We start from the raw sequence: 10,616 nt of genomic DNA, 5'->3' as shown, positions 1-10,616 counted from the left end.
TCACAACATACACTGTTGAAACCCTCAAAAGCTGGCATTATTATAATGGCACAACAACGATCCTAAGAAGAATGAGTTTTGATACTTTCAGAACGGAATATCTCCCCCTCTGTAGTGGTTTGAAAGCCGAATTCAGAGATGTTGAAAAGAAGGAAGTAGAAGAGATGTTGGCCAGAGAATCCCTCAAAGACTGAAGCCCCTCTCTGATTCTATCCTGTTGAGTACAGAGCCAACCCCCTGATTGAATGACGTAATTAAGAGGTAAGCATTAGAACGAGCCCAGAGGTACGTGAGAAGAGAGAAGGAAAAAATCAAAGCTGAGAACGAGCTTGCAGCAGAAGCTTCCTTTGACGCCCTAAAAGCACTCTTTACAGAAGTTCCCATGGCAACTCAAGGTTCGTCTCTTCCTAGTCAGATTCGTCTTGGAAATATTGATGACACGCCAGTAAATGTAGTCCCATTGCCAGCTTTTAAGGGAGAGTACAATGAAGACCCTGATCTTCATGTAGCAGAATTTATGGTAGCATGTGTGGCTAACAATGTCAGAACCCCTGAGCATTGGTTAGCAATATTCCCCACCACTTTTAAGGGCGCGGCGTTTCAGTGGTATGAGAGACAAGTAGCATGAATTTTTGGCACTTGGGACGACCTGAAGTTGGCCTTCCTCACTAAATTCAGGCCTGAAGGTTTTGAAGAGCAGATGTGAGAGGAGTTCATGAACCTAAGTCAGTCCTCTGGAGAAAGAGTAGAAGCTTATGTCTCGCGAATGGAATCCATCCTGAAGAGATGGACTAACCATCATTTGGACGAAGGTATCCAGAAAGGAGTGTTTCTCAGAGGCCTACAACCAGAAGTTTGCAAGTTTGTGGAATTGAGAAGACCAATCTACAAGCTACAGTGGAAGGTGCAAGATTGTATGACAAAGTTGAAGCAAGGCTATCAATGACTCCAGGAAGAGGAGTCTTACCTCCTCCTATGCTAGGAATGGTATACCCACCAAATGCAGTCCCAGGGACAGTTCCCTACCCCTATCCTCAGATGCAAACAGTGCCGCTGTCGTAGAGTTTGTGCAAGAGCTGCTGAACACGGGGTTCAAAATGCTGCAAGAAAAGAGGCTAACAAGAAGAATTCAATTTTTGATGCCAAAGTTCACTATATTTCTTATCAAGTTCGTAGAGTTACAACAAAGAAACTGCCAACAAACAAATTTTGTTCAAGTCCTTCAGCATGTAACTTTTGGCTTTACTCCAAGGCTCTTAAGCAAGCTCAAGCTTTCAAGCCACTAACAAAGGTAGACAGCAGAAGGTTCACAAATGGTCTCCAACCCCATATATAAATCAGAGCAACATCAAGGGCCACCTGTACCTCAGCATTGCTGAACTCCCATAAACCTGGGTGAAATTTTGTTCAAGTTCTTCAGCATGTAACTTTTGACCTAAGGGCATAGAAGAAGAGCTGAAACAAGTCCCAACAAGCTTTCAAGAATGTGTTTATAATAATCCTTCCTTCCAATTAGTTAGGTTTGTCCATATCTAGTTCTTCCACTCCTTGATACCTGTGATGATCCAGTTGATACTTCTGAAATGTCATAGACATGACACTCCACAGGCAAGTTTGCAAAAATTTCCAAGAAGCCGGTTGTATATCGATGTAGAGAAGGTTAGATTATGACTTAGTTCATGTATTACCAGAAAAAGGTTGTGATTGAGGAAGGCTCCAAAGAAATAGGCAACAATTAAGAGAGTTGTCCACTGAGCGTATCTGAGACAGAATGCTGTCCAAAACTGTACTAGCACTATTATTATTATCTTAAGGAAGGCCCAGACATCCGGACCGAAGAGGGACTTGATTTCAGGGTATTTAGATAGGTTCTCTCTTCTGCGGGAGGCATGGGCTCTTGAGTGTCGGCCCAGTATAATTCAAAGTTACCCTCTGCTTTATGTCATCTCCTTTCGAGGTTTCATCTTTCAAACTTGTCATTCCTCTGTCATAGTAGCATGCATGTCCTTCCATCCGCTCTGGGTTTTGTCATCAGCTGCTGTTGTCATAGTCATGAACACCAAGATTTTCATTGATTGACTGCCTTAAAGAATTTTTGGTTATTTAAAAGTGAATATTCTGTGTTAACACGAATTCCAGGAGACTGCTGATGATTTAACGCCGCAGCAACCTTATATGTTGATCTAGCATCCGGACCAGAAGCGGCAGTAACAGCGGGAGATTCAGAGGCCTCTTGTTATGCTTCATCTCTGCAGGCGAGGGAGTTGTGGTGCTGAACACCCTATTGCTTCACTCAATGCCCTTCACTTGATGCTTCATTCTTCCCTGTTTGTATTTGTATAAATCCTTCGGCTGTGTGATGGAGAGGAAACCCAGAACTCCTCTTCAGCCCAGGAAGGCTGCCATCTAATGAAGAATAAGGCCCGCGAGAGAGAGCTCCAAGCGATGGTGAGGGAGAGCCCCAAGCGATGGCGTCGCCCGTGAAGATCCTTCCCGCTGATTCCATCGATTCCCTCCTTAATTGCCTGGTAAAGAGCAAAAAAAGCTCCTTTTTGACAAGAATAGGCTAGGCCAACACCAGTAGTGATACTCCAGCCAAGCAAAAAGCTTGCCAAAAAGTTATCCTGAAGACTACCAATAAGCACAACTGGCTTCAGAGAGTCGTACATTCTGAAGTATAGACCACGGTATACAATGATTCCAACGCAAGAAATGTTGAATCCACGGTAAAGCCCTGGAAGACCGTCAGACTTCAGAGTCTTCTTGTAGACATCCAAGAGTCCATTGAACTGACGTTCCCCTCCTTTCTTTGCAGCCTTGGCATCATTGACAAGGCGAGTCCTAGCATAATCAAGGGAATACACAAAAAGGAGGGAAAAAGCACCGGCCGCTCCACCGAAAGCCAGGTTACTAGCAAACCAGGCCCAATAGCCATCCTTCTCCTTCTTAAAGTTAAAGAGCTTCTTAAAGTAGTCCTTAAATGCAAAGTTGAGAGCCTGGTAGGGAAGTATCTGATAACATTAGCAGTGTTTCCATGCCACAAGGATATAAAACCTTCCTCCTGGATGGTTCTTAAAAAAAACAGTTCGCAATCCCCTTGTAAGGTTCCTGAAGCCTTCCTGCCTTGATCATCTCATCTTGATTTTGGATAAGAAGCTTGACACGTTCTATGGGGGCAGCTGCAGTCTTTGAGACAGCTGCAGAGACTCCTCACATCAAAAAGTCTACGGCAAAGGCATTTGGACCCTTCTTCTCCATGGCATATAGTGCTAATGTATCTTCTTCAAAAATTCTTTGTCCCGCATATTACGTTGGCCTTGTTCACGTGCAACCTTTATCTTCATAGCTTAAATGTCGGCTTCTACAAAGCTTCCTTTGATTCCACGGTTTCCTGCACTTTTCTTGGAATTCATCATTGAAATTGACAGCATAATAATATTCTTTGGCATCAGTTTTTCATATTTTTCTGTCACACACACAACATGCACACAAACACAAACACAAACACAAACACACAAGTGGAGTATGTACATTGGATGCGGGTACTGAAAAGGACGGAAAGATAATGCAGCAATCAAACACAGTGAAACACACACGAAAAGATAACACAGATGCACAACAAAAATGGAGGTGTTTACGGCTCGGATGCGCAGCAGCACGACACCGCAGTATAATGCACCTAATCCACTGTGGTCACCACAGACGACAATACCTCAAATGATGGTTCAACCACAACAACAGTGGCCTCAAACAGTTCCTCCAATGGCGACTCAACAACAGTGGAATCCTACCAACTGGAATCAACAACCCCATGTCTCAACAGGAGCTCTGAATCAAAATCAGAACAGAGGACCTTCTAGATCGACCCAACCAGTGTATGCAGTAATTACAGAAGCTTCCCAAAACCACCCTACTACAAGCACTTCAGGAGGTGAAAATTTGAAGGACTACTTATCCAACTCAATTGCAAGTATCAATAAAGAGCTTCTGGATGTGATTACAGAGCAACTACAGACGTTGAAGGTGAATACTGCCAATATATCCACCCCTACGGGAGCTGGGAGAGATGTGATGCGCTCTAATACATGTTGCGGAAAGTGTCATCAAGTGGGACATTTAGCCACTGAATGTACCCAAAAACCAACCATTCTCGGAGCCTTATGTTCCTACTATTTGCGGAAGAACCATACAGAGAATATTTGCTCTCTAAAAGAGATGCATGAACAAAGACAGAAGGATGAAAATGCAAGATTCAACTTGCTAGAGTCTAAAATGACAACACTGGATATTGGACCAAAGCCTAGAGAATTTGGTCCTAATTTTGGTCCAAGGAGGTTTCTCTCTCAAAGTTATAGAGGACGACAGTCTGGCGATGGTCAGAGATCAAAAGTGGAATGTTATAGGTGTGGAGAAAAGGGATATATCTCCCCGAATTGTCCAAACCCTAGACAATCTATGGATTACAAGCCCTTATTCCCCCTTGCCCCTTTTGCCACTAATTTCTGAATTGGAAATACTTCCATAAATGGCCAAAGTATTATTTGAAATCAAAACCCTAAATTTAATACTTCACCTCATGAAAATTCATTTTAAATTCCAAACATCAGCTGAGAAATCATGGATAAATTACAACACATTGTTAACACTTGCTGGATTGCTGAAATTCCACCCTTACACTTCACAACATATTCATGTGTCATATATCTTGTTTTAATCATTTAAAAAAATTAAAAAAAAACACACACACATAATATACAAAATACAAACACACCTAAAATAAAATTTGAAAAAAATAGAAACAAAAACAAACAAATAAACAAATTTTAAAAAAAATTAATAAAGATCAAAATAACACAAACACACTAAGGTGCTTTATTTTTTCTAGTCAGTGGTATTTGTTTTTTTGACTGGATTCCTTGGATTTGGGGACTACTCAGTGTGTCTTCAGTCTATTGCATACACACCCCTACCAGGTATTTATTTTTTGAGATTTATTTATTTTTATTATCACTTAATCACAATTAATTGCTAAAACGAACTATATTCACCCACTTTTTCACGTGCGCTCGCGCTAAACACACAATGTTTCTAATAATTTAAAAATCAACCAGCCGTTCACTTTGCACGCACTACGTGCGCTTCAGAGGCACCTTAATTTTTATTAAAAATGAACCAGCCCGCCATCACAAAAAAAGCACGCACTGACAAAAAAACGCTCCACATCACGATTAATTTCTAATTAATGAATTTGCATTTAGAGACCCCAGTCTGGGAATCGTAGTTCGGGTTTCGATAAAGCATTGTTTCACCCTAATAAATTGTAATTAAAATTTTAAGAAGGAATCGCCATTTTCTTATTAAGGTTTATAATCTAGTAAAATGTCACCCATTGTTAATAATTTCTTAAAATGAACCCTTCATTAAAACCATTTCCCCTCACTGCACTTTTTTTCCCTTTTAATAAATGCGCTTCGTGGGATGGGCACATAAAGTCCTCTTAGTTGAAATTGTTGGTCAAAGTTATGGTCAGGTCTTGATTAGGGTTTTTATGGTATTATGGTTTGCTTATGTGCTACGATTACGGGTGCGGTTTGAAGTTTTTCTTTCTTTCTTGCCTGATACGAGGTTTTGGGTGCTAGTTTGTTGCATTGCATGAAGTTTTCGGTCGCATATGTGTAGAGGTCATGCCGAATTTTTTCTAGGATATGGGTTACTTGGGGTGGTAAATTGGTTAGTTACGTCTATATGTGTGTGTACTTTTTTTTATTGATTTCTTTTTTATAGCTATTTTGGTTGTTTTGCATGCATTCTTTTTTATTGTCTGTGTTGTGGTGTGTGTGTTTTCCATCTGAATGGCGCCTCACACTCCTCCTCCTATCTAGTATGTCATGTTGATCAGTAGGGATTATTCCTTCCTACTGGCTTTTGAGCCTATAGCAAAAGCAGGACTTGCAACTTTCATGGCTGCTTCATTCCCATTGATTCCAGATGATCCATTCCTGTGTAATGAGTTTCTTGCATCATACAGTAAGAAGTCGGGCCTGGTTCATGGTGCTTCTATGGTATTGACACCCCGAGGGTTAGGGAAGGCTTTGTCTCTTCTCTACAAAGGAGAGCCCTTTGTTACAGCCAGACAATTATTCATCTCAGAGTTAGCCTCTGCTAAAGACACACTTGTAGATCTATTTAAGCAGATGGAGTAGTAGACCCAAATGATTGAGACCCAGAGAGAAGAATTATCTTCTTTGAAGATCAACAGAAGCTCAGTCAGAGGTCACTAGGGTCTCGGAGGAGAAAGAGAGAATGTCCAAAGAAGCTCAAGAGTTTCAGACTCTTTTAGATGCAAAACTGTCAGCTTTACAGACTACTCATAATACAGTGGAATCACAAGCTTCCCAGATTAAGTAGTTGCAAGATCAACTGGCACAGTCACGGTCCATTCCTCTAAGCCCCAATGTTCCTATTATTCCTTCTATCTCTAAGCAGGACTTGGTAGTTCTCCAAAGACACGCCACATTGTGTCCATTGTTTCAAGATAAAGTGGAAAGATTGCAGTCCAGGATGAATTTGTTATGGTCTACATTTGAGCACTTTCAGGAGTATGTTACTCCGGACCATTCTTTCTTTGAGTTGCAGAAGTTGGCCTTCTATATGAAGCTTTCAACAATGGATCTTCCTCTTCCAGATGATGGTTGGAGTGGGGCTTGGTCTTCTGATTTGCTGGACAGAAGTGGTCTGTATGGTGTTTGAAGATTCTATGACGACGGATACCATATTGCTGTCTTACATGTATCTACGAGGTGATCTGTTGATTTTAGATGATGTAGATCTGGCCTGGTATGTGGGGGATGTGGTTTTGTAAGTTGTTTTATATGTCAACTATTTGGAGTTGAGGATAGATGACATGTTCCAGTGTTATTCCTCAAAAGTGGCTACTTGCCCTAACAATTCATGGCATTCAATGATTGATTCTGTGGTCCTGAATCAACGTCAGAATGCAACTTCTACTTATGTGCAGATCACTAACCAACTAAGGGTGGATCTCCTAGCTTATCTTTCCAAGAACCATCCATTTGATTCATCCTTTTTTAATGCCTACCAGAGAAGATCTGTCCTAGGTTCCTCTATTCCTAGCCTATTGTACTATCATCAAATGGCCCATCGCTATGATACTTATCTTTCCCTTTATCAATCCAACTTAGTGCTATCTTACCTCTTCTTTTCCAACCTCAGAGTTTTCCTCAAATTCTTATATTTACCTATTGTTCTTTCATCAAAGATCAAGTTTTTTCCCCTTCTCCACCATGTCCTTCTCCATCTATCCATATACCTTCTACTTTTCATGTTTATCAATTGACACCTTTCCTAACTGATTCACTTAAATTTTCAGCCACTCCTTTATCTTATTCCTCCTTTTATGATTTTGCCTACCCATCTCTTCATCCTCTTTTACTTATTCCACTTTCATCTTTTGCCACTTCTATTTCTCAACCCCCTCAATTGGTTAGTGAGTATGAAGGATTTGATCAGCAGATTCCCAGAAGAAGAGGATGGAGCTCGACTGATTCTCTCACAACACCACAGATTAACTGGCCATTAATTCCAAGGGAGTGGACTACTGCTAGTCAAGCATACCAGAATTACCTCCATTTTGCTCACCAATATTCACAATCTCTAGATCCTTCAGTGAGATTGACAGCTCATTTTGCTTAGTATCTAGCATACATGCATAGGCATTCCCATAATGATCAAAAGGCCATTCCAAAGCTTTGTATGAATGTCAATGTGAACATTGATTCCCAACAGCTGGATGTCCTCTATTTTCATACCCTATGTCTCCCTAGCAGATATCTTGTTTTGCTAGAAAGGATGTGCTGCCTGCAGTTCTTTCAAAATCCTCCCAAGACATTTGTGGATGAGTCCTTCTCCATGTTTCGAAACCACCAAGCCTTCAAAAGATATTAACTTCATTGATACATTTTCAATGTATTTTGGATGATTCTTAATGATACATATATCTCTTTTTGGAGGTGTCATTCAGATGGTTGTGTTAGTGTTTGTGTATGTGTTGTAATAATTTGTATGTGATGACTTCGTGTTGGTTGAATCATTTGTTTGAGAGCTCTTTTCAAACTATTGATGGTGGATGGAAAGCCTATGATGGAAAGCTGAAGAAGAACCTCTTACATCCTTTACAAATTTGTTATGACTTCTAATTGATTATTAGATGAGTTAATGAATAACGAAGTTTTCCTTTAGTAGTATTTTTCTAGAAATACAGGTAATAAGTTGGGGTCGTGGTTTGGAGAGATAATTGAAGATCCTACGGAAGATAAAATTGAGCTTTTTAATGAACTTATATTCTTCTTTTCCTTAGGTCACGAGGACGCTTCCTTTCTAAGTGTGGGGATATGTTGAGAGTGGAAAAAGACTGAATTTTTTACTGGTTTTTGTTGATTTTGAGGAGTGAATGATTGATTTTTGATGGATTTAGAGTGATGTATGGTTGATAATGGAAGTGTTTGAGAGTGTTTTGGATGATATTGATTACGTTTTGGAATATCATGATGATTCTCAGTAGACATATGAAGTTCTGTGATGTTCTGATTGGTTCTGTATACCTTCTGTATAGCTTCCGTTTTTTTTTTTTTGATTTTCTTCTATATGAAGCATGGAGTGATGATTGATGAAGATTGAAATCTTTTGGAAGCCTATTGAATAGTTTTTGATAGTTTGGAATGGTTTTAGTATGAGTTATGAGGTTCTGATGACCTTCTATAACCCTCTGTAAACCTTCTGTAGAGCCTCTATCTCTGCTCTGTAACTGTTCTGTATCTGCTCTGGTACTGCACTGTACTGTTCTGTAGACCTTCTGTAAGTGTTCTGTAGAATGTATGTGTGACTTTGGGAAAGTTTTCTAACTTTTGGAAAGGATGAATTTAAGTTCAAAAGAGCTAAAACAAATGGAAGAAGCAGCTGTTGAAGACTGAAGAGGAGACTAAGTGACAGTGACATTAGTGAGCTGTGAAGAGACACTGTGGTGGCTCTGGTACCTCTTCACATCAAACATACCTCTTGGGAGGTGCACCCATGACCTAAGAAGGATTATTGAGAGTTATTATAATAGTATTGTAGTGAGGAGATGATGTACTATTGAGAGAGAGAGAGAGAGAGAGAGAGAGAGAGAGAGAGGGAGAGAGAGAGAGAGAGAGAGAGTCAAAGATAGCCAATTCTATCAAAACAGTGTAATTGTATATGAGAGATTGAAAGAGAGAGAACTATGAAGACATTGAATATGAATACTATGTGATTGATTTCCATTCAAAGATGGTGTATTCTTTTATGTTCTTTGTTCTATTGATGGATTTTATGAAGATGTTGAAGATTATGGTTAATTCTATCAAATCCGTGGGAGATATCTACTATGATGCTGCGTGAAGATTTACTGTTTTCTTTGTTTTGGTCATCAAAAGAATGAAATGAAAGCTTGTTGATGTTACAAGATAGATTTTCTTGCAGTAGAATCCCCTTTTCCTTGGTGTTCCTCTCTTGGGGCTCCAGATTTTAGCAAGGTAGAGTAATTTGTGTTCATTTGCTTATGTCGTTGTCATATAGGTTTGGCATCAGGCTCTAGATTAATGTGATGTTGACATATTGTGGGATCAATCCCCTTTAGATCTTTATAAGACCATGCAAAAACGTCAAAGTTCTCTTTCAATAAGTTATGCAGAATTGACAGTTTCTCTTCTGGCAACCTGCTACCCACCTTTAGGTGGCATTCAGAGCCATCTACATCCACAAAAGTCAATTGTCTTTCACCTTCTACTTCACAGATGAAGGTCTACGGACTACATCTAGACACAGATCTGACTCCTTCAAGGGAGTGGTGTCCTCATCTGATGTTCCACTAGAACCGATTTCTTCTTTGGGTTGCTCCTTGGGATGTTGAAATGGAATTAGGTTTGTTTCCGGTTTGGTTTTAAAATTAGTTACTGCTTGGCTTGAGGACTCATCTTCTATTGATGCATCCAAGAATGCCACATAACAGGGACCCTCTAATGTCTATTGGGGCCACTGGATTGATGATTGTTGGCAAGGTGCATCATCTCCATCTTTTCTTAGGAAGGATGGGTGAGGGCTATAAGAGCCACTGCTGAAAGATGGCTTATTCTTTTTAATCCATTTCTTATAAAGATTTTGCATATGAGAGGATCCAAAATGGGATTAGGGTTGTTTCGGGTTTGGTTTCAAAATTAGTTACCTCTTGGCTCAAGGACTCATCTTCTATTGATGCATCCAAGAATGTCACATATCAGGGACCCTCTGATGTTTGTTGGGACCGATGGATTGGTGATTGTTGGCAAGGTGCATCATCATCATCTTTTCTTAGGAAGGATGGGTGAGGGCGACAAGAGCCACTGCTGAAAGATGGCTTATTCTTTTTAATCCATTTCTTATAAAGATTTTGCATATGAGAGGATCCATTTACTAGACCAAATGGTACCATCGCCATTGTGTCCCATAGCATGAGATCTTTTTCTTCTGGTGCTTCTGGAACGTCCTCCTCATATGTATCCTCTTTAGGTGGGATAGATTCTTCCATTTTTCTTTCATAA

General features: G+C 40.1%; 2 pseudogenes; both read right to left on the bottom strand.

Moving 5' to 3' along the window:
• Nucleotides 1-1,266: 1,266 nt before the first annotated feature.
• Nucleotides 1,267-2,247, bottom strand: LOC148039500 (sphingolipid delta(4)-desaturase DES1-like pseudogene; annotated as a pseudogene).
• Nucleotides 2,248-2,315: 68 nt separating this feature from the next.
• LOC148039499 (ADP/ATP translocase 1, mitochondrial pseudogene) lies at nucleotides 2,316-3,261 on the bottom strand (annotated as a pseudogene).
• Between the last annotated feature and the right edge of the window lie 7,355 nt (nucleotides 3,262-10,616).

The sequence above is a fragment of the Lygodium microphyllum genome, chromosome 2 (assembly GCF_053477565.2).
Source record: "Lygodium microphyllum isolate KBCC chromosome 2, Lygodium_microphyllum_v1.1.10, whole genome shotgun sequence".
NCBI classification, from domain to species: Eukaryota; Viridiplantae; Streptophyta; class Polypodiopsida; order Schizaeales; family Lygodiaceae; genus Lygodium; species Lygodium microphyllum.
This window is presented reverse-complemented; position numbering and strand designations above follow the sequence as displayed.